We start from the raw sequence: 5136 nt of genomic DNA, 5'->3' as shown, positions 1-5136 counted from the left end.
CTACTGTGTTCTTATTGGTTGTAGAGATTCTACTAAGTAAGGTGGGGGGGGGGGGATTGATAAAGAGTTAAAGCTGATCTTTGTTTAGATTTGTTAAAATATTTGTCATTGGGACTCCCAGTACAACGCTGTCTTACAGCCCCATCTGCTGGGACAGCACTGACTCGAGTGCCAGGTACTCCCTGTCTCAGTTGCTGCCTGTTCCATGCTTGTTCCTGGGGCAGCAGTGTTTGCTCGTGCAGCCTCCACCACTGCCTGATAATGGCACAAACGGGATCCCAAGTGCAGAGGCATAGCATGTGTTGAATGTGACCAATCCCCTTCACAGGAATATCTCTGTTTGCTACGTCTTATAAAGGGCAGCCCGAGTCTCAAGTTCCCCGATCTAACTGTTTAAGTCCTGTTTGAATGTTTTATAGTGCATGTTTTTTTAACCCTCCTCTGGACAGCCTGCGTATTGTAATTTTGCTTGGTTAAGAAACGACATGATCGGAGTCGAGCGGCCTCTTCAAACGCCGCCTTCTGTAGCTTGAAAAGCGGAGGGAATGAATGGAAAGCTTCCTGATGACACTAAATTGAAAAGCAACCTGCGTGTCCCATCATCAGTCTCCTCATCAGCTAGCTTCTAGTGCACTTCCGTTCTTAAGTCTGTTCCATATCTGTCTTTTTGGTGCTTTCATAATCAGTAGGACAGAATGGCAAAGTCCAGCCATTGTGAACAGTTCTTTTTTGTAGCCGGGTAGCTGTTTGATCTTGGGCAGGCTGGAGGGTTGATATGTGACCCTTGACCTCCTCTAATACAAGCCCACCTACACGAACCAAACCACTATTTGGCTGGACCAGATCCTGCTGATGGACACACTGACAGATGTGTCTTGCTGTTCGCGTAAAAGGTTTTTAGTAGAAGCTGACCTTAACAAATCAAATGGAGCCTGTTAACATGGGGATACGACGCAGTGCGTTATTTCAGTTTTCCTTTGCTGCTGTTCTTAGTCTGAATGCAGCACATCGTTATTCAGTCAGTTACTAGCAGTGCCGGGGTCTGATCCTTTTTAAAATCCATTCCCAATTCCAATTCCCATTCCCTTTTAATCAATTGCAATTTGCAGTATTCTGTTAAAATGAGCTTCTCACAGTGGCCACAAGTTCCTTCCATCGAAGTCACTCTGTTCAATATATTGGCTTCAAATGAAAGCAGGTGAACAATCCTAACAATGAGTGGGTCTCTCACTTATACATTCCAGCTCCTGTGAAGGGATGAGGGGGATTGGTTTAAAAAAGGAATGGGAATTGAAACACAGGAACTGACCCCAGCCCTGGTTAGTACCGTCATCACAGGGTATCGTTTTTAAAAGTAAATAAACATAAATCTATTTGTGTTGAGCCTCATATATCTATTAAATCTGTTGCTTATTTATTTTTATTTTTATTTCGGCCTTTTTTGCGTGTTGTTTTTTTAAACTAGCAGGTGTAACTTCTCGTGCAGCTGAGACAGTGAAGGGGGTGTGAAGATTAATCGATGAACCCCCCCCCCCTCCAGCAAACCGCCCCTCACACAGTGCGTCTGCGCATTTCAACTGGAGATGAATCTAAGCAAGGGCGTCTCCATTAGCTGTTAAAGGTGGAACTCGTTTATCAGATAGATAGAGGTGTGTTCTGTATATGTTCTTAGGGATCAACAGGTCCATTATTTTGTACATTGAGTCAAGTATTTCTACAGGAGACAATGTATGTTATTTGTTAATATACCAGATGTAAAAAACTGAATAAATAATAAAAAATAAGAATTACAATAAATAAAATAAATAAAAATAATAATGAAAGAAAATATACTCTAAATTATAAAATGTTGCACTTTTGATACAGATTTCTAGGTGTTTTGGCAGGTGTATGTAAGGGTTTGCTTGCAACAGCCTGTTGTGAAATGATCCTTTTCTGTTCTAAAGAGATAATATTAATAAAAAGAAATAAAGAAAGAAGTAAATACAGGCCGTCTCTTGTGTGAGTTTGTCAGCAGCAGAATGTCTCTGGATGCCTTCAATGTTTGATGCATGGTTACAATATCTACTTCATGTGTTGGTCTTTGTGCGATGATAACCCTGCCCTTTTCTGATACAATTGTGTACTTGCATGCATCATGCAAAAAGATGAAGTACATTGTAACTATGCATAATAACAAAGAATTGTGTGCAAGTACACATATAACTACCAAGTAAACATGCAGTCATTAGAGACACCTAATGTAAAGTGTTACCAGATCTTTTCCTTGTTTGTAATTTGTACTTCAATTTGATGCATCAAAGACCACTGCTTCAAAGGGAAGAAAAAAAATTCTCTTGAAAAACATCGTGGCAAACATTTCCGTGGTGCAGACAGAAAGAGCACCTGTCCCAGCATCTCCGTGTCTTCAGCCCTGCCTCCCGCACCCGCATGGACCCTGCTGTCCTTTGATTCCTGACTCCTCCAGGTAGACGCCCACACAAGCCTTTTTCACAAACCTGTAGATCACAATCTAAAGACGTCTCAGCGGCTCGGCAGGCGGACGGCAAAGGAGGGCGGTCTTTGTTACGACTGGAATCTGTCATCCCAGGGTCAGGTTTGTAAGCCATTGTTGTTATTCACGTGTCATCCACTCAGCACTCCACACTCAAAACAATGCTGTGAATAATCAGCAGGCTCGTTGATGGCATGTCTCTATTCACAAAACACAAGGCTGTTTGCGTCACACCTTGCTCTTGCATTACATTTCCAGTGTATTGCTCAAGCTGAGATTTATTTATTTATTTATAGACACCCTTATCCAGGGCAACTTACAATTGTTACAAAATATCACAGTACAAAGTATCGCATTATAAAAGATCACATTATAAAATATCACATTACAGAATATCATAATACAGATAAGAGCAGTTATGAAAGTATAGTAAGATCAAATTCAAGTAAGAATAAAGAATACAGAAAATTATAAGTAAGCAGGTTTGACTAAGAGCAGTTAAAACTTAAGGTGAAAATTTGCTTATGAGTAAAGTCCAGTAAGAATACGTAGTACGATAAATGGATGAGAATGATTTCAAATAAGAGCAATTACAAAAAACATGAGTACGGTTACCATACAAGTAAAATCAGATACAAGATACAGGAAGTAGTTATAATTGAGAGCGGTAGTAGAATGAGGCAATGTATGGAGCAGTTCAGTGCAGTAGAAGCTGATGCGAGTACTGGTACAATTGGGTGTCATATAGTGCAGTGTAGTGGAGAGCTGTGAGGTTTACAGATGCTGTCTGAACAGGTGTGTCTTGAGGAGGCGCCAGAAGGTGGTCAGGGACTGCAGTAGTCAAGGCGGGACAGTACCAGGGCCTGAACTAGGAGTTGTGTGGAGTAGTCGGTGAGGAAGGGGTGAATTCTGCGTATGTTGCTGAGGAAGAAGCGACAGGAGCGTGGCAGTGTAGAGATGTGCTGAGGGTAGGAGAGGGAGGGGTCGAGGGTGACGAGGTTCTTGGTGAATGAGAAAGTAGAGAGGGTGGTGGATTCAAGCAGAATAGAGATAGGGAGATCAGCGGGGGGGGGGGAGAAGGTGGAAGAAAAGCAGGTCTGATTTGGCGCGGTTGAGTTTGAGATATGCGAGTGCATCCAGGAGAAGATGGCCGAGAGACAGGTAGAGATGTCAGTCAGAGGTAGGAAAGGAGAGGAAGGTCTGTGCATCATCAGCATAGAAGTGATACGAGAAGCCATGGGAGGAGATGAGGGGACCCAGGGAGCGGGTGTAGAGAGCAAACAGGAGGGGTCCCAAGACTGAGCCTTGGGGGACACCTGTAGAAAGAGAGCAAGAGGCGGAGGGTGAGCCACGCCAGGACACCCGGTACATGCGTTCGGAGAGGTAGGAGGAGAACCAGGCAAGAGCATGCCGGAGAGTCCCAGGTCAGCGATGGAGGACAGGAGAATAGAGAGGCCAACTGTGTCAAAGGCAGCAGAGATCTGGATTTACAAAACATTTGCACCACAGAAACAAGAGTTTTCTATTTAGATTAAGAAAGTATTAAACATAAAACATTGTAAAAGAACATCTGGCTTGTTTGTTCAAAATTGTGAAAGGTGTTGATTTGAATTTGGCCAAAATGATGTTGAAAGCAGCTGGTACGGTTTCTTGCGTCTGCAGAGAGGAGATGGCGGGTTGCTTTCCAGTTCAGCATTGCTGGAGTGGTGTGTGTTACAGTAAAGCATCAACACTTGACAAGACGGTGAGGTCTGTTATTAAACAAGAACAGCAGCACGTTGGAATCTGGCCCTGGATGCTTCACTTTTGCCACTCGTTGATGTAATTCGACGACGTGTGATCTAGGCTTTAACAATCCTAAGAGGTAACTGCTGTCATCTTAAAGCCAATGAAAAACTGAGCTGCTTTGAACAACACGAGCAGTGAGGTAGGCAAGGAGGTGGCTAACGCTGCAAAAATGTAATTGAGGTAATAGTTAAGCGAGGAACGCCAAGACTTTTACACTGGCACGTGCATCTTGATTTTGTGTGTCAGCATCTGGCAACGAAGCCTAAACAGACTGTCTGGAGATGCACGAGAAGGATTGTTTTTCATTGTGCAACATGCTTCAGAAGGAGTCTGTATTCCTTCAACCACAGAGCATAACAGGAAAGAAAAACTTCAAGCCTGACTTCCTAGTGTTTGTATGTATAAAATTCCACCTCTTTGATCTATGTGTATTTTTTTCCCCTTGTTGATTGATTAAGTTGTGTATTTATCGCCTGCAGTTTTTTGCTCATTGAATTTCTGAAGGTGCGTTTACACTTGCTTTCCGGAATCATTCCGATAGAATTCCGGAACAGTCTGTTCTGGAATGGTGCGTTTACACTTGCTTTCCGGAATCATTCCGATAGAATTCCGGAACAGTCTGTTCTGGAATGGTGCGTTTACACTTGCTTTCCGGAATCATTCCGATAGGATTCCGGAACAGTCTGTTCTGGAATGGTGCGTTTACACATGGATGAAACAGCAGGGGGTGCTTCTCTCTTTTTTTATTATTATTAACAATATTCACAAATATAATATACAACAACCAGTACCAGGGGCCATGGTACCTTACAAATATATAATGATTGCAATTTATAGACACAAATTAAAAGAAA

The 5136-nt window shown here is 42.6% G+C and overlaps 1 protein-coding gene across 1 annotated transcript in view; it reads left to right on the top strand.

Annotated features, from left to right (window-relative positions):
* The window catches only part of LOC117407364 (ubiquitin carboxyl-terminal hydrolase 12-A), a 21969-nt gene extending 19981 nt beyond the window's left edge, over nt 1-1988 (top strand). Inside the window, exon 9 of the mRNA XM_059027998.1 lies at nt 1-1988. This exon is cut by the window's left edge and continues 1530 nt beyond it. The gene's annotated coding sequence lies outside the window, so the exon portion shown is untranslated.
* Nucleotides 1989-5136: the final 3148 nt, after the last annotated feature.

The sequence above is a fragment of the Acipenser ruthenus genome, chromosome 8 (assembly GCF_902713425.1).
Source record: "Acipenser ruthenus chromosome 8, fAciRut3.2 maternal haplotype, whole genome shotgun sequence".
NCBI lineage: Eukaryota > Metazoa > Chordata > Actinopteri > Acipenseriformes > Acipenseridae > Acipenser > Acipenser ruthenus.
The sequence above is the reverse complement of the archived record's forward strand: the minus strand, read 5'-3'. Positions and strand labels throughout refer to the sequence as shown.